General features: G+C 38.7%; 1 long non-coding RNA gene across 3 annotated transcripts; it reads left to right on the plus strand.

Moving 5' to 3' along the window:
- The first annotated feature begins 426 nt into the window (after positions 1-426).
- On the plus strand, positions 427-6,919 carry LOC133520888 (uncharacterized). Of its 3 annotated transcripts, none has more exons than XR_009799822.1 (3): positions 427-1,035; positions 1,863-5,939; positions 6,725-6,919. It is a non-coding gene; the product is annotated as an uncharacterized LOC133520888 (long non-coding RNA). The 3 variants fall into 3 exon arrangements; XR_009799821.1 differs by having other exon boundaries at positions 505-632; positions 944-5,939; XR_009799820.1 differs by having other exon boundaries at positions 648-782; positions 944-5,939.
- The last annotated feature ends 12,925 nt before the right edge of the window (positions 6,920-19,844 follow it).

Here is a 19,844-nt window from a genome sequence, read left to right on the forward strand (position 1 = left end):
AGGTGGTACAGCGTCTAAAGAAGTCTACTTACTTACTCCTATTCAATTCAAGTACCTTGGTTATGTGTTGTGACGAAAACCTGACTCAAATATGTTTCATCCTGTGATACTACAGACCAGAGAGGCTACTGTCCGTAAACTCTGTCAGAGGTCGCTCGATTACTCCTCGTCCTCCTCGCCGCTCTAATGAGCCCTACACGCCGACACTAATCCCGAAACTAGAATCGTATACGCGGCATTGAAACAAATTTCTCAAACTTCGTACATTTTGCAATGTTTAAGGATGCAGGTTTAAGGATGATATCAAAAAGGACTTCGACTGAATGATGTTAAACTATATTCATATTATACAATACAATACAAATCCACTTTATTGCACAACCTCAAAATAACATTTACAGAGAGACATACATAATACATGAACACAGGTGACAACAGCCACAGGTCTTATCGCTAAAGAACGATCTCTAACAGACAACCTTTTTTATATTAACCGTTTCTGAATAAATTGCGTGTATGGAGTTTATGAGCGAAATTATTAAATAAAGTGGATAAATCGACGTTCATCGAGTTTGACGACAGGTCCGGCCTAGTGGGTAGTGACCCTGCCTGGGAAGCCGATGGTCCTCTCGGTATGGTATTTGTGTGATGAGCACAGATACTTGTACCTGAGTCATGGATGTTATCTATATATTTAAGTATTTTAATATTATATATATCGTTGTCTGAGTACCCAAAACACAAGCCTTCTTAGCTTACCGTGGGACTATTAGTCAATTTGTGTAAGAATGTCCCTATAATATTTATTTATATTTATATTTTTATATTTAAGTTATGGCTGTAATGTTTGGTCAAATATGAATGCTGCCAAATGGAATACAATATTTAAGCAATATCACGTACCAAAACCACTGTTTCGTTCAAAGATCATTCAATTTTACAGGTCGAAGGAAAACAATCGAGACAGCAGAAGTTTGACAAAAATCTGGGGGCCCGGTAGTGCCCCCGCCAAGCCGAGTCGAGCGAAGCGCAAGGGTAATTCCTACCTTTTCTCGAAGCACTTGGGTTTTGGGTTTGTATAATCCATTCAGATAAGAAAATATCTCGGGATATGATGGCAATTGGACTTATTAATCAAAAAAAGATTAAATTGCATAGCTCGTCGTCTATTAAATTTTATTGTCATTAAAAAAACGATTTCGTCACTAACGGCTCAATTCGAACTTTAAGATACGTCTAATATTAGGTTTAGATACGGTATGGATCAGATATGTCAGTGTCAAAAGTGACGTTTCTTCAAACAAAAACCCCCACACTCACTCACTCACTCAATCACTCACTCACAGATGATCTGCAAAATTCAAAATCCTGAAGTCCTAGAAAGCTAAAATTTGGTCGTGGTGGAAACGGTTGGCCACATGTTTTGACTAATGGCCGGATTCGAACTTTAAGATACGTCAAAAATTACGTAAGGATACGATACGATATGGATGTCAATTAAAAGTGACAACGTCAACAAGTGAGTGAAAATGTCACTTTTGTCACTGACATATCTAATCCATATCGTATCTTTAACAAATGTTTGATGTATCTTAAAATTCGAATCGAACCGTAAGATGTAGTTTGTGAAGTTAGGGCGCGTTGAGCTAGAAGCTAGGCTCTACATGAAATCTAATAACTTTTTGACAGTGTGAGACATATGATTTCATCTTGGCAACATTTTCCATGAAAATGTTTTCGGTGGGATACTCATTTCATGCAACAAAATGGCTAACGATAAATTTTATAGGCTTGTGCTACTAATATTTGATTGTTCTCTTCCCTTCTCATACATTATTCATGTTAATATTATATATTCGTAGGACTCAGACACTAACAACATTCCAAGCATGTGTTTAACTTCTGAATATCCCATCTGTCCACGAGCCCCCTCAAAAATAGCCGCCAACTCGTAAGCGAAGTAGTTAAGGAACTCCGGCGTGCCTGCTCAATACGGCGGCTCCGACTGACGATCAAAGTTCAGCGCCGAGTACGGAGGGAAGATAAGTGTCCTTCACCGTGTTCTCATCTCTTACCGAGCGCTGCGCTGGTGGCAACCGTCCAATGTCCAGGCGCTCCGGTGTGCGAACATGGCGCTGTCTCGCTCACACACCAGAGCGGCGTACGGACGGATTCGCATTAGTCTGATGACTGCCAGTGGCCACCAACTTTCCGGAAGTTGGTGCCCACTGGTAGTTCGAATACAGAGGGCAAAAAAGTTGCCTAACTACTACTTTTCATAATTGAATGAATAATGGTAAACCTCTAATAATAGACCTCTTACAGGCCAATTCGAACTTACATTGACACCAAAATGACATCTATGTATGGTGTCATTGAGTTATGGTGCATTTCGCTGATGCTTGTCCGCACATGTACTAGCGCAAGTGTGACGCACGGTAATTATGATATCATCATAATCATAAGAAGTCCTTAGTACACATATGTAGTGTGAGAGAGAGGACGCACTTATCTCGGCTCGGTTGAGCGCATGGCATGTGGAATAACGCCGCTTTTGCTGGCATCGGCCGCTGCCGCCGTGTCGCGCGATTGTCGCCCCTGTGCTGCGGACACAAGGCTGTAGTGACTGCACGTCACGCGAGCAACACTATTTAATAAACTTTTCGTCTATGCTGCACTCGCGCTCTCTTTGCACTAACTTCTTGTTCTGTGAGGCTACGCTGTAGATGTAGCGTTGCTACGACGTAGCACTACTACGACGTTGCGCTACGCGGTTATGTTTAAGACGATACTCTTAAACGTGGACGTAAGATATACGGCCCCATTCGAAGAATAATTAGGACACGTTTAAGATCTTGGAAAGATCTTTAAAAGACCGATAACTAGATGAAAATTGACATTTATTTCGATACCGCTGTGATCCCAATAACATCTATCTACGATATTTCTAACGTGAAAGTGACATGGTTGCCCCAATCGAGCTGCTTCTGTCAACTATACGACATACAAATGATATCTAAATGAGAACTTATCTAAACCAGAACTTATTGTTATCGTATCTCATTCTTCGAATCGGGCCGTTGGTATCGATTAGACGTAAGACGTAAAGTTTCCGTCCGTGGGGCCGATTTTGTTTTGATCGTGTTCTTCTCTCACTCTCACTGAGTGTAGTAAACGAGATGTATGCGCGTACTCGGGACCTCGGATATCATGTTTTTGAATTTTCTTGGTTTATATTTTAACAAAAAGAAGTAATCGTTGAGTAAACTCAAAAATTGCAGCAATCAATTTTCATATTTTTAGCTTTTGCTTATAAATTGTTACAATTTTTTAAAGTGCGTTTTAGACGTATGTTCGTGTTTTTTATATTAAGCTAAAGTAAAACAAAAACAGGATTCCTCAAGATTACTAATTAAATTTTTGGCAACCGTATTGAGATCTAAAATAGCGGTACGGTTTTTTTCAAAAACAACGCTCTCTGAACCTACGGACCTTAACAATTGGATATGGTTCTCATCTTATTCTGACACGACCTTCAGTCATGTCATCAAGCATCTCAGGTGTTGCGTACAATATTTTAAGTTACTTTCTCTGATTGCATTTCATGCGTGCAGTGGCGGCTGACTCGGGCTCGTGTCAAAACAAGATGGCAACCAAATCAGATTGTTAAAGCATGATCAGCCTCCGTCACATTCCACAAACATTGCGGGGCGGCGGAAGTGTGACACAACTTTATTTTGAGATTTGTGTGCGCATGTCAATATAAAATTGCTTCACATATTGAAATATAAATACAAACTGTTTTTTTAGAATTCTGAAACGAAAATTTTGTATGCATGAATTGCAGGCCAATTCGAACGTACCCTGACGTCAGAATGATGTTATTTAGTTAACGTGCGTCTCGTCCGCGCCAATACATGTACATGAAAGTACGAGATGTCATTTTGATGTCAGTGTACGTTCCAGTTGGCCTGGATGTCATTAAATTTTTCATTTCGCCCGTACTTGTTGCAGGAGACGCGCCTAAATAACATCATTCGGATATCATTATGACGTCAGTGTTTGTTCAAATTGGCCTGTGTGTGTGTCTTCTGTTTGTATGTCATTGCGGTAATCGGTAAACTGTTACCGATACTATAATAGATGCAATTCCAGTACGTCTGTAAAATGTACATGTACCCATATTGGCAGAAAGCACAATTGCATTCGGGAGTCGGCGTCACGCCGACCGGCGGAGGCGGCGTCATGCCGACTGGCGGCCGCGGGGCCGACTGCATGGCAACATGAAGACAATGACTTATATTTAACCATCTTTATTTATATCATGTACCGTTACGATTATCATAGCATCGTTTAAATAATATTAATTGATCTTACAAATTCATGACGTTTATTTATTTTCACGTCAGCAGCTCGAACAAGGGTAATTTGCTGCTTAAAAACAGTGAGCAAAATCGCATTTTGCTCACTGAGTGAGACAAAATAACATTCAATTGACCTTTATATTCGAATGTCATTTCAATGTGCGGGGCCTAAAACAAGTTCGAAGTATTTGGATTCCATTGTCTTTGTCTCTTTTACGTCATTAGCACAAGAAAGAGACAAAAAAGAGCATACATAATTCAACGGTATATTGACGGTTTATAATAGACCCCCGAAATAAGTCAGACCGCATCGTTCCAAAACACCCTACCAGTCTTCATTTGTAATAATTAATTATAGAAATAAAAGTTGAAAATTTAATAAAAACACCATATTTTATTATAAAATGAAAACAATGAACTTATACAAATTTACGCAATTGTTACGCAGTAAATAATTCTAATTAACTACTCTTAACGATCTCTACTATAGTTGACAAATAGTAGTATCCGCAATTCGGACCGTATCTTACAAAGTTTTTTTTTACAAAAAAAAGTTGTCGATTTTTTCGTATTATTTTATTGAAATTTCTTTCGTTTTGTTTTATTGCGGTAATTAAAGTTAATTGTTAGAATACCTTCAGAAAACATGTGTGAAATAGTGATGAAGACGGATTACATTTTTTCAGGTTGTATTTTTTGATGGCTGACTGACGTGAAAATTTTTGTGTGCTACGAGATCAAAGTTATTTACATCTCGTGCGCTTTTGAGCCCCTTACTACGCTCAAGATTCTAAATTAGATTCATTCGCTACGCTCGTGAACCTATTATAGAATCTTTCGCTTGCACGGGACTCAAAACAAGGACTCGAGGAAGTATCAAACTTTGCTCTCTTGTTGTACAAATAACTATTTCATCGAGAATCTATTACAGTTCGTTCACATTAAGAAAATAAATATATGTAGGTAAGTTGTTTTATCTGACATTGGAGATTTTAACCACATAAGAAGAAAATATATTTTAAAGTGTTATGAACTAAAGTTTTCTACTAGATAACTTTGCATTCTGTACCGATTGCTTGTTGTTGTTATTAATTTTTTTACCAAGCAAATTCCTTATTCAAAACTTATGAAGATAAAAAAACTAAAATTAAATAAGTGCTTTTGATGACAACTTGCCACGAGTGTAGCAAGACAAATATAAATAATATTATCAGGATGCAGCATCGTCAGTGAAAGTGCGTGGCGGGGATGCGTGACGCGAGGGGCAGGCGACGGCCCGCGGCGCTATGTAGGTCAGGGCCGGGGCGCGCCACGCACCGAGGGGACAACCGACACCCGCTACATTCACTACACGTCTCACGGATTATCTCGCCTCTTATGACAGATGCTGGGCATTTCTCGACGGCGTGCCGGCAGGTAATATCGGCATTCGTGGGGTTGCGGCGTCGCCGGCCCGCGCTGCGTTACGGAGCTTGACGGTGGAGTTAGCAATTTATGAAGACGACGAAGGCTTCACAAATATGTTTTATTAAGCTGGACTGGATAAATAAATACCATTTTTTAGCAGACACCTAGGTAGGTATTTTTAGACCTTCAAACAACACTATTTTTAGAATTCTTTCAAGTCGCTCAAGTTTTTGACGTAACAGACAAGTTACATGTTTCCAAAGTTTCTCTCTGTTGGAAAGTTGTTATACCTATATAAAAGTATTATATATATATAGTATTATGTTTATTAATATAATTAATATATAGTTTATATTCATATATAGTATTGGTTACAAATTCATTTACTTCAAAAGACACTGCACCTACTTAATCTTTCTGGTTTAACCCACTGGTTGACTGGTAGAGAATGCCTTAAGGCATTAAGTCCGCCATTTGTACCTTCATGAATTGTCCAATAAAGATTTATTTATTTAATCGTATGGCGATATAGTCACATAGGCAAAATTACACATATACAGTATTATTTATAAGGCAACATCCAAGTTTTGCAACCATTGCACAGCATCGGGCGTCAAGTCTAATAGATCAACCGGGCTACCCGAGTATGCGCGGAGTGGGCACCGCTGGATGATGTGCTCCATAGTCTGGTCCTCGATGCCGCAGTCGCATAGCGCGGAGTCTCTCCAACCCCACTTATGCCGGAAGAAGTTGCATCGTCCGTGCCCGGTTCTTAAGCGGTTTAAGCGACACCATAGTTTCCTAGGAAGGTCGGTCCCCTTGTTCATGATAGTCGGGTCGATATTCCCGGCCGGGGTGCCGTCAGCTTGCCTCATCCATTCTTGTTTCAAAGATTAAATAAATAATAAAAGTAATAATATTGTGTCACTCCACATTTAAGTACTTTAAAACAGGTCCGTAGTCCACCCGCTCGCTACGTTACATTTTTGACACGCCTACTTAACATTACATTACGAAGAAAAAAGTTCTAGATTCCTGCATACTTCCCCGTCTGTCCTACGGCAGCCAAACATGGATACATGGTAGCGACACCAAACACAAAATTCGAACATGTCAAGCAGCTTTAGAGAGAAGTATAAAGACAGAATACGAACGAATGTTATAGATGCCCTAGAATACTGCAAGAAACAAAAATGGAAGTGGGCTGGCCATGTTGCCTGTATGAACCCCAATAAATGGATAAGAAAAATCACTACATGGACAGGCCCGCCTAATAAAAGGATGCAAGGAAAACCGACAGACAGGTGGAATGATGAGATTATCACAGTAGCTGGAAAAGACTGGATAAAAAAAACAAGAGACAGAGACACCTGGAAGAGTATGGAGGAGGCCATTACTCGCGAAGATGTCCTTAGAATAGAAAATATTTCAAGTAACAAAAAAAAAACGGCATGCTATACATAAATATAAGTAGTCTTTTTTTTTAATTTTATTTTTAATCATAAGTTTACTATCTATTCGAATGAAATAATGAAATGTGTTTTATTTATTTAATTAAATAATGAAATACAAATACAATGTGAGATATTTTTTTATAATACTATATTTTCTGTTTAATATTAACTTTAAGACTGATATAAATATAATTATTTCAATATTTCAAAGTGGGTAAATTTTATAAAACAATTTTGCTCATTTATTAAATTAATATAATTAGGATTATTTTATTACATTTTACAATTTTATTTATAAATGACGACTTCGATGTTGTCATATGTTGAATTGTATTACTATTTTTAAAATTATGTATACATGTAACTAAATGTAAAAAGATAAGGAATAAAAAAGGCTATAATATAATATGTATTGTGCAATAAAGATTAAATAAATAATAAAAGTAATAATATTGTCACTCCACATTTACTTTAAAACAGATTCGTAGTCCACCCGCTCGCTGCGTTACATTTTTGACACGCCTACTTAACATTACAGAAATACTTAATAGATGGTCTCATATATATTACAAACATATGGAATACGACAACTCTTGCTATATCTGAATCTTAACCATATATCTTGTGTTGAAAAAGTGTCTTTACTCGTAATATAGCCTTCTATGTCATTCAGACGCACCAAGCCTATTGTATTCCACTGTGAGAAAATGGGATTTTAATAAGTGGTGAATGTTTTAGGGAATCGTTATACTAATGAAAGGGTAATTAGCCACAATTAGTAATTAACGTAATGAGTGTTTCAGTGGATCATTAAACGCAGCAGTCTCGTTACAACACGACGCCTGCAGCGCGGAGGCGTATGGTTACTCCATCGAGATGCTATTTGGTGCAATGTGATATGGCGTACCACGACCAGGGGAGTGTTAGTGTAGTCATTCGTCGGTAGAGATTATGCCTAACCCGGGATAAGCTTTTTCTGTGAAGCCTTGGGATGGCAAAACTTTATGTACTTATTTACAAAAATGCCTCAGTGGCCTAATCAGCATTGTGGTATCTGATAGAAAAAAATGCCATCATCACCTTTCGGGCGCGGCGCCTGCCCGCAATTTGTTTTAGCATATATTTAAGTCGGTAAAATATATCAAGGTATAATCCTCGTTTATTCTAGGTTTAAATCATTCGTGTGGCAGATTTCGTCGGTTTTTACCTGATGAGAGATACTTATTAAGCGCGAGCGTGTTTTGAGACACTTTTTGCCCAGGACAAAGCATACTCGTAACCACACTCTCTGTAGTAGAATTCACTTATAACCAAAGAGATCGAGTGTATACTACTTATAAACATTATACTTCATCGAGTTTTTATTTAGCCTGACAACTCTAAGCGTAGAAGCGCTGGCACCATGTCAAAGCCCTTAAAGGAAGCCGTAAAACCGTGACTATACGGCAGGTAAGTAGCTTGTGAGCGGTGAAGATAGCCGGCGCCGGTGCAGCTATAGCTTGGAGGTCATTCACATACCCATTCCGTAGGAGTCAGGCCGCGCAGTACGCCGACCAGTATACTCCAGTCTATGATGGGCAACAAATCTAGCGGGCATGTAACACTGGTAACTAGCTCTCAGAAGAGTAGAAACCAGTTTGAGAATATGGGCCGGGGAGGAGGTTTGAGGTGTAACGCGGCCGTAAAGCGCGCGGATGTGGCGCCGCGATATCGCTTATCTTGCGCCTCCGCCCGCCCCCGCCGCACCCCCCGCGCCGTGCCTGATACAGCACCTGCCGGCCCGTTCCGAATATAAGCACAGGAATTAGGCGGCGACGCGGCGACGGACGGCGTGCGAGTAATGCTCTTTTTCTGTCCACTGTCTACTAAACCAGTCTAGCATCTTGGGTTCACCCCTTTTGAGATTCGCGATCAGATCAGATTGCTTTAATACCTATTTTCAAATGGTCATTTATTTCAACTTTAACATACAAAAATAAGTAAGTAAATATTCTTTATTGTGCACCATACAGTTAAAAATAGACAGAAAATGAAAAAACACTTAAAAGTTAGGAACCAACAGGCGGTCTTATGGCTAAGAAGCGATCTCTTCCAGACAACCTTATAAGTTCACTTACTTACTAATTTCTCTATTAGTCTACTTAGGCCTTGCGTCAAGCACATCATGCAATATATAGTCCTCCTCATCGATTTCGATAACGGCGACCTCAGCAATTACGGATTACACCGATTATGGGCCCTAATGTGGCTGGCCAGGCCGAACTTGGTCTTAAACACTCTGAATGACACAACAACAACAAAAGATAGAGTCTGCCTAAGCTAACGTTGCACCGATTTGAATAAAACAGAGTGGAGGATGTCATTATAAGCGTCATCTTTTTATTGACATTTGCTGTTAATCCACATTTTGTCAAAGCAAAGGCCATACAGATTTAGCTTGGTTCGACTCAATTTTTCCCTATTGCCTAAAACGGAATATTGCATCTCAGCTGCTACAACTCGTAACTGAGCAGTGCGCGAGCAGTTTGCTACAAGCCTGGTGTAGTGGCCCGGAGCTTCCGACAACTGAACAGGGAGCACGAGCGTAAAGTGTGGGTCGATGTGTTGTTTGTAATAGATTCCGTGGCAGCAGGAAATGAGCCCGCGCTTGCAGTCGGCTCGCGGGCACGGGCCCGCCGGCCGGCACCGCGAGGCACGAGCGCGGCACGTTGCGGCGCCACCGAACGTGGGCGAGGTAACTAATATTCGAACCAGTGTACCTTGAGATAAGTCACAGAAGTAGTCACCGATACATCAGTACGACAAGAAGTTCTAGAGTAGTTGACCGATTTGTTAAACTCAAAACACACAGACCACTATGTTAACGCAGCGGATGAGGGAGCTCAAAGCTGACAACCGTGGAAGTGTTCGAAATGATAATATTTGATCTGGTCAAATAGGCCGAGCGATCCCCACACAGCATGCGCCACGGATGTTAAATTACATTTTTTATTATAGAAAATATTTTCTCCCATTTGTGACGTTTCTAGTTCCCTAACCTATGTTGGTCTCTAATATGCTTTTTAATTCTAGCATATGTGTATAATAAAATCGAATGGAATCGAAAACTTTTGTCTAAATTGACGATTTCCGATATATGTAAATGTCAATCAATAATCGTAAATTAAAAAGTAAGAAATGCTCTCCTAAGACCATTTTGGCGTAGCACAGGCGTAGCAGCACGAAATCGGGTAGCTACCCTCAGGACCGCATTTAAAAAATCCATCCTGTACTGTGATCTGCTTATTTAAAGTTCAAATGTTAAACCATCCCTAAGTTAAGTGCCTCTTCTACGCTGGTATGTGAGTCTACTATCTCAGGAACGCGCGAGGGTCTACAAGTATGTTTCGCCTGGACAGGCTCTGAGGTCCTCGCGGGGCAGGACTCGGACTCGCCTGCGCTCGGCGAGTTATTGTAATAAGGTGGTGTCGGGAGCACGCGTGCATGTTGTCGTGAGCCCTGGCACCCCGCGAGCCGGCCTGACCGCAGCAATCGCCCAACGCTTTTATATTTTACTCGGAAGCATTAATTAATATATAGTAACATACTGAAAACGCAAAAACAAAAACTACACTAAACTAAGACGCTCAGTACCCCTAGTGTAAATAAATTCTATTTCCAAACGTGACGTACGCGTTTGCGTTTAGTCTCATTTTGTATTGGATTTCGAAAGAGCGCGCCAAGCGGGACGTTTTGGAAACTCAAAATCCTATACAAAATGAGACTTAACGCAAACGCGTTCGTCACCTTATGATGTCGATCAAAGTTACACTAGGGGTACAGTACCCCTAGTGTAAATAAATTCGATTTTGAAACGTGACGTACGCGTTTGCGTTTAGTCTCATTTTGTATTGGATTTAGAAAGAACGCGCCAAGCGGGACGTTTTGGAAACTCAAAATCCTATACAAAATGAGACTTAACGCAAACGCGTTCGTCACGTTATGATGTTGCTAAAATTTACACTAGGGGTACAGATCAAAAGTAGTCCTATAACTGTTTTTCAAGGGCGCACTCCGTAGCTTAAATTAAGTAACTTTCTCAAGTCACCGGTATTCTAATTTACTCCATTATTGAGATAATCAACATTTTATTTTTATCTGATAAGGCCCCTACCAGCATGTACACTTGCCTTAGAGCCTGTTTACATAATTGATTAGGGTTTAGTTTGAGTTAATACATTTGCTACTAAACGCAAGTACTATCTCCGATGATCGATGTTCTAAATCATCATTGTCTTAAACGAAACAATAGTTAGCTAAAACATGTTGTGCTACATTACCCGAAACTCGACCGAACACTTCCAAAAGTTAGAAAAATTTGTGCAGGATCCATCGATCTGGAACTTGAAATTGAAAATCGCCGCTAAATCATTTTTAGAACCTATACTATAGACATATGCTTAAGATCTGAGGGCGCAGAAATGTATTTACATCTATTTTTTTACAATTTACCAAGATAAAGATAACAATTCGTATAACAACTTAGTCAGCTACTGTGAAATAAATAATTTGTTTCTTAACTTAGATAAATGCAATGTTATCACCTTCTCAAAAAAGAAAAATGTAATTAATTATTCTTACAACTTATCGGGTAAAACCTTAAATAGAGTAACCGAAATTAGAGATCTTGGTGTGATTATGGATAGCAAACTTACTTTTATCCCACATATTGATAAAATGCTGACAAAATCATATAAACAGTTAGGATTCATAATGCGTGTTGGGAAACCATTTAAAAGCCGCTTGACATATAAAATTCTCTACAATAGTTTTGTGCGTAGTCACCTTGAATTTTCTTGCTCAGTGTGGAAACCTTTTTACAAAGTACACATCGACAGAATTGAGCGACTTCAAAAAATATTTATTAAATCACTGTGCTTCAGGACTGGACTAGCTTATACTGCTGACTATACCGACACCTGTAAACGTTTAAATATTCAAACTCTTAGTGACCGTCGAGATTCCACTGATTCCGTTTTGCTTTTTAAGATTTTCCATTCACAATTAGAAGCCCCTATTCTTTTACATAAAATCTGTTTTAGAGTTCCGCGAAGACGTGAGCGCTGTTGTCGTAAAAGAAACTTATTTTTTATTCCATTCAGCAGGACTGGTTACGGTGGGAATGTATTTATCAAACGCGCATGTAAACTTTTTAATGAGAATCAAAAACTTAATGATTTAGACATTTTTAACTGTTCACTAACACAACTTAAGAATGCATTTAAATATTGATTATAACTGTAATTTGTTATTTGCTTAAATTTAATGTACTACGAGACTACGATGTATATGTAACTTATTTTCTGCAGACGTATCAAATCACTGATTTACATATTTCAAGTATTTGTTATTATAAAATACAGATTTAAGTATTTTTGTTTTTTGTAATAGCCACGGACCTGTTTATATTTTATTTCTACATATGAAACTATAGGTCTATTTTTTGTCTATAAGTTTTGATCAAAAATTGTGTATGACTGTTTGTTTCTAAATAAATAGAAAAAAAAAAAAAAAAAATAACAATTCAATGCACTTATGGACGTCAAATAAAGATATATACCTATATAAGGCCTGTACCGAAATAACTGTAAATTTCAAGCCACTGTATGTTTGTTTCTAAGCAAGATGACTTCGGCATTCTTACCGCGATGAGAAGTCTTATTATATTATATATTCCAATATAAATAATTCTGGTTTTACGCTGTTCGACTTTACACCGATATATAGAAGAGATCACTGAAAATTGGTATTTTCCAAAAAGCAATAAAATTTTCAACATCGTACATGCCTGATTTCGAAACATAAAATTACGAAGTTTCGTGCATTTCATAATAAATAACTCAGAATCAGAATCAGAAACGAAAACGAAGCATACCTGTCATAATTATCGTAAAACCTGGGGTACATATGCGGCTAAAGTGGAACTGTTGTAAATAATTAACGCGATTAACTTGTTTAACTAAGTTTATTACAATAAAAAATAAGCAAGTACATAAGATTCGATTATGTCGTGTCACGTATCGGCGCTAGAAGGGACTGACATTTGTGTACATGCATCAGTGCGTTGATGCGTGTTTGCTCTACAATATTTTCAGGCGTTATGATTTGCATTCCTTCCAACATCCTCTCCTGAATGCAAACCCATTGCAGCTGTGAAGGTAGTAAGCTTCAGGCGAGGTAGTCCTTTGGTAAGTGCATCAGCTATCATGCCATTGGTACTGATGTATTCGACGTTTACTTTTCTGGCAGCAATCTTGTCCTTCACAAAATGGTATCGCACATCGATATGCTTGCTCCGAGCATGATAGGCACCAGAACCTGAAATACTAATAGCGCTCTGATTATCACAATACAAAGTTATTGGCGTACCTGAAGATTTATGCCAAAAATCATCTTCAAGCTGTTTAAGCCAAAGCGCTTCTTGTACAGCAGAGCTCAAGGCCATATATTCTGCCTCAGTAGATGAAAGCGCCACTGTGGCCTGTTTTTTGGAGTTCCAACTTATGGCAGCACCCTGAAAGATAAAAATATATCCTGTACAGGATCTTCTGTCTAATGTGTCACTGGCCCAATCTGCATCACAATAGCCAGTCATATTATTGCTGTCTTTCTTGAATGTGAGCTGCAAGTTAATTGTTCCTCTCAAATATCTAAATATTCTCTTAACAGCTGCCCAGTGCTGAGTTGTCGGACAATTATTAAATCTGCTTACAGAATTGACAGCAAAAGTTATATCAGGGCGTGTACCCTGTGATAAGTACAGTAAACATCCCACGGCTTCTTGATAGGGTATGTTTTTTAGAATTTCATTTTCATTTTCAGCCTTCTTCAACTGAGCACCAGCTTCAAAAGGTGTAGGTACTGGCTTGCAATCATACATCTTGAATCTGTGCAATATCTTCTCAACATAAAGTGATTGATCGAGGGAAATTGTATTCAGATTATCACTCTGCGTTATTTTGAAGCCAATACATTGGTTGAGCTGGACCGAGATCTTTTATTTTAAATTTTTCTCCCAGTTTTCCTTTAATAAACTTTACAGTCTTTTCGTTGTTGAATAGACAGAGTATGTCGTCGACATATACTGCAATAAAAAATATATCATTTTCACTTGTAAGTCTGTAGTATATGCAAGGATCTACGTTTGATCTCTTTAAACCAATTTCTAACAGAGCAGCATTTAACTTTTTGTTCCACTGTCGACTCGCTTGCTTTAAACCATACAGAGCTTTGTTGAGTCGACAAACTTTATTTTCTACTTCATAACCAGGTGGTAACGCCATGTATATTTCTTCCTCTACATCACCTTGGAGAAATGCTGTGATCGCATCCATCTGGTGGATTTTTAAGCCATATTTAGCTGCTAGGCCAATGAGATATCTTACCGATGCATAGCGTACCACTGGAGCGTACACTTCGTGATAATCAATGCCTTTGGTTTGTCTAAAGCCTTTAATGACGAGGCGCGCCTTGTAGCGAGCAATGTTGCCAACGTCATCCCTTTTAGTTTTAAATACCCACTTGCAGGGAATAATTTTCTTGCCCTTTGGTAAATCTACAACAGTCCATGTGTTATTTTCGATTAATGATTGATATTCATGTTCCATAGCAGTTTTCCAAAAATTTGAATTTTCACACTTTAGGGCTTCTACATGGTCTTGAGGATCATTATCCAACAAGCTCATTGCTGATTCAGAGCTGAAACATAAAAATGAATTCGATTCTATGTTATCAACGACATCATGGCGTCGGCGTGGTCTCAAATTTATACGACGCACTTCAGGACTTATAATAGTAGTGTTATCTGAAGGAACATATGTCTCATCCATATCACATGGTTCTTCAAACACCTCACTAAAATCCACATTATTTTCAGTGTCACTTGATTCACTCTGACTTTCTTCATGATTATTGTTTTTCTCTATTTCAAAATGAATTGCCTCATTCTCATTTCTATTATTATTTATTGTCCTTATTTCTTCATTTATCTTATCATGAGCTTTATTTTGCTCAGGCAATTTTCTTATTTTTTCAATTTCACATTTATTCATAGCTTTGTTCTGCCCAACTGTCTCTTCCAAAAATACTACATCACGGCTCATTACTACTTCTTTACTTCTTTCATCAACAAATCGGTAGCCTTTGGTACAGTCACTGTACCCGACAAATATCAATTCTCTAGATTTTGGATCAAACTTGTGTCGCTTCTGTTTGGGAATGTGCACCATAGCCCGGCATCCAAAAATTTTCATGTGGCTTAGGTCAGGTTTTGATCCGGTCCATAATTCTTCTGGAGTGACTTCAGGGAGAGAGCGACAAGGAGATCTGTTGATGATATGTGCGGCTGTGGCTACAGCCTCAGCCCAGTACTCCGTCTGTAATGAAGCATTAAACATCATGCATTTAGCCCGTTCCACCAGAGTGCGGTTCATTCGTTCTGGTGTGTAAGGTATGCTTGTTTGATGTTTTATCCCAAAACTTTTCAAACATTGATCAAACTTATGATTTTTGTATTCTGTTCCACAATCTGTTCTAATAGTTTTTATTTTCATATCAAGTTCATTTTCTACTCTTCTTTTAAATCTAAAAACTTCTCTAATACCTCTGTTTTTTGTTTCAGGAAATAGACAAATACTTTTCTCGAATAACCATCTATAAATGTTAAAAAGTACCTTGCACCTCCGATAGACTGTTTCTCCATTGGGCCACAGAGGTCTGAATGAATAACTTCAAGCAGCTGTGTTGCCTGAGAACCTTCATTCTTGAACGGTTGCCTGGTCTGCTTTGCTTTTAAACATGAAGTACAAGCCTCTGCTTTTTCCTGTGAGGAAAACTCTGTATATTGTGGAATTTTCTCTAAGTCACTGTAATTAATGTGACCTAAACGCTGATGCCAGACGTATTTGTCTTCTGTTGTGACTGTCATTGCATGCCCACTTGGGCCAGTTATTAATTCATAAGTATTATTTACTTTTTTTGCTTTTGCCACAATATTTCCACTCATATTTATTATTGAACATCCATTTTTATCAAACTCGACTCTATTTCCACTGTCAATAATTTGGCTCAATGACAGTAAATTTTGGGCTAATTCAGGAATCAACAATACATTCTTTACCTGTATCTGATCAAACTGTCCTGAAATTTTACTTGGTACCCGGATGGTCAATGTTCCACAGTCTCGTACTTTGAGTATTGTGTTGTCTGCTATCTTGACACTCTGAACAGGCGGAGTTGTTCTATTCTCTAGCCATTCCTCATGCATTGTCATATGGTATGAACAGCCAGAATCGACTAGCCAACTGTCATCAGAATTGCCCACAGAAGCTGAAAAAGCGGCAACAAAACCATTTGAAGTGCTTTTTTCTTCTTTTTTATTATTTTTAAACCAACAATACTTCCCCAAATGTCCATAATTGTTGCAATTATAACAACGGGGACCTTTAGATTTCCCCGAGTGACTCTCCTTGCTTTTACTGAACCGATTTGGATATTTCTTTGACTTTACATAAAAAGCGGTAGTAGTATCTGCTGATGTTTTTACTTCTTGAAGTAACTTAGTCTTAATCAGATCTGCACTAATTTTTATGCCTGAGCTCTCTATACCCATAATCATTGGCTTGTATTCATCGGGGAGACCAGCCAACATTAATGTCCCAAGCCACTCATCACCGACACTGAAACCTATGTTTCTCAACTTGTGTGCTGCCGACATAATTTTGTTAATATAATCTTCAATGTTTGTACTTGATTCTAAGTTGGTATTTATCAAATCTTTCAGTAGCCCAACTTTCCTTAGTAAACCGGAGTCTTCAAACGCTTTGCACAAATTGTCCCATACCTGTTTTGCTGTGGTTGCTTCTTGCACATGTACATATAATTGTGGCTCGATCGCGAGTATTATTTTAGATCTCGCTTTTGTATCTTTTTTCTTGTCACTATAATCTGCAGTAATGACACTTTCATACAACTCTTCATGTTGCAAATACGCTTCCATTGCAAACTTCCATGTTGTAAAATTATCTCTTCCAGTTAATTTTTGTATTGATAATGTGTTTGTACCCATCATTTTATCAAATATTTAAAGATTTGAGCTGAAAAAGAACTTAGTTTTTTTACGCGGCAAGTGAGGTTATGTTAATTTTACTTTTGTGTTCACTATTATTTTATTACACTATACTTTTCAAAAACTATATCAGGCAGGGACGGCCCATAACCTGTTGTAAATAATTAACGCGATTAACTTGTTTAACTAACTTTATTACAATAAAAAATAAGCAAGTACATAAGATTCGATTATGTCGTGTCACGTATCGGCGCTAGAAGGGACTGACATTTGTGTACAAGCATCAGTGCGTTGATGCGTGTTTGCTCTACAATATTTTCAGGCGTTATGATTTGCATTCCTTCCAACAGGAACGAACTACGATGAAAGTCAGTTTAGTTCTTCGTACGAAGGTTAGGATAACTAAAGCTACAGAAAATGTGTGTTACTTATTATTTCTAGGCCTAAGACGAAAATCATACAATTTCCTTCGTACAAAAATCGCATTTGGTAGTTGACATAGAATAGAGTAAGAGCTCCAAACGTCCTTCAGTGCTGTTCTCTCAACTATTATAGGGCTCAAATCAGAAGTGTATTAAAAGAGAAGAATGAAACAGCCAAAAAATATTTACAATTCCAGCAGGTCACGAGCTGATGCGGCAAATATGATAAACGAGTCCATAAAAAGCTGCTACTGAATGCGCTAGGAAGAAGCTGCCTATCACTCTTACAGAAAATATAATGAATAAAAAAAACTGAAAATTATTAATATTAAAAGTCGCTTTTTATTGTAGTTATTCTAAAAACCTTAGTTTCTTCTGAATCGCATCAGTTTTCGGTACACCCCTTATCACCCGGGACTCGAGAAGATTTAAATCCCTGCTGAACTGTAGGAGAGTTTCCCAATATGTAACCGGCAAGAAACTCGGCGGGACACATCTCTTCAAAATATTACATTTTATAATTTACTTTATATTTAATAATAAAATAACATTCTAGATTGCTAATGCAGGGCGTTATCGTGGCCAAACATCCTTATCCATGATATAATAGCTTATTTTGTAGTCTTGACTTGAAGTCCTATCCTATGTCCCTTAGGTGGGGCAGAGGGCGTCTACAGTGCGCTGCCACCTCGTTCTGTTTTGGGCTGCGTGCTTCGCCTCAGGCCAGGATAGCCCGCTTGCTGTCAACTCGGATGCCACTGAGCGCCGCCAGGACTGTTTGGGACGGCCTGATCCTCTCTTGCCTTGCAGGGTCCATTCTAGGGCCTTCTGTCCTTCGTCCCTTCTAAGAGTGTGACCGATCCAGGTCCACTTGCGGCGCGCGATCTGGTGACCGATCGGAGTTTTGCGGCATGTATCTAATAGGCGTTCTTTAATAAGTATTAAATATCCCGGCCAGTATATTAAGGTGAAGAAACACTTGAATCCGCCGCGTGATGTCCATAGTGACCCTCCACGTCTGGCATCCATATAGCAGCACGGTTTTCACGTTCGATCGGAAAATTTTAAATTTGTCTCCTCTCGTCAGTTTTCGAATTTTCAGTTTTCATATGGGACGAAGCTGTGCGAAGGTTTCCTTAGCTTTGGCTATCAGTTCCTCCGGTTTTTGATGCAACGCTGCCCAGGTAAGCAAATTTATCTTCTCGCTCTGTCTGATCAGCGCTAGCGAGTTTCCACTGTATATTAAGGTTTGTGTTTATTGTTTCAGTGGTCGAACGTCAGACCGTCAACATCTCCTGAGGATGCCTCGCGTAGAGAGGCGAAACACGTGTCGAATTTTGTTTTTTTGTTGGTGTAATTGCATGTAAAAATACGCAAGTATGTATAACGGGTTGGCACTGATTGACTAGCACGTTATCTTTTCGTGGGGTAGAAAAGAAATATTCTTGTTTTAATTTCATATTGGGACAGTCCTTCATACGAAATTTAAAACACACAGGCAGATAAAACAACTACCTACCTACCTTCTGTATTCTCTTCTTCATTATCTGGTGCTAATTTAACTACAATAAGCATACAGCTGGGCTAAGATGGTCGGCTTTTTATCATTTGTCACCATGCCTGTCACGTTCCAAGTGTTCCAACAAGTATGTAAGTGCGAAAGTGATGCATGGCATGACAGGTGATAAAAATGCGACCATGATACCGCTGCAGTATTGTTTATCTTATCAGCCCTTCACTGCCAAAACTAAGCATATGCTTTGTATTTTGGTAAGTACCTAAGTGAAGACTGGGAATGTTGCAGAACGTTCGATCCGCCTTGAAGCGCGCTTGCATCGAGGCCACTCGACGTGGAGTGCACGCCGGCGCCGACACCCGACACTCGCGCCCACGGAGAGACATTCCAATGTCTTTACTTTATTCCATATCCATAGCGGACCAGAGTGAACATAATAAAATAGCTACCTACGTTTACTTTCATAAAATGAAAAATGAAATTATGAATTGCCTTAAAAACTCAACTTTGATATAATTTTATTTCATTAAATTTTAACTTTATGTTATCTCATTATATATATATATAGGTCAAGGC

Source organism: Cydia pomonella, chromosome 8 (assembly GCF_033807575.1).
Source record: "Cydia pomonella isolate Wapato2018A chromosome 8, ilCydPomo1, whole genome shotgun sequence".
Taxonomy (NCBI): domain Eukaryota; kingdom Metazoa; phylum Arthropoda; class Insecta; order Lepidoptera; family Tortricidae; genus Cydia; species Cydia pomonella.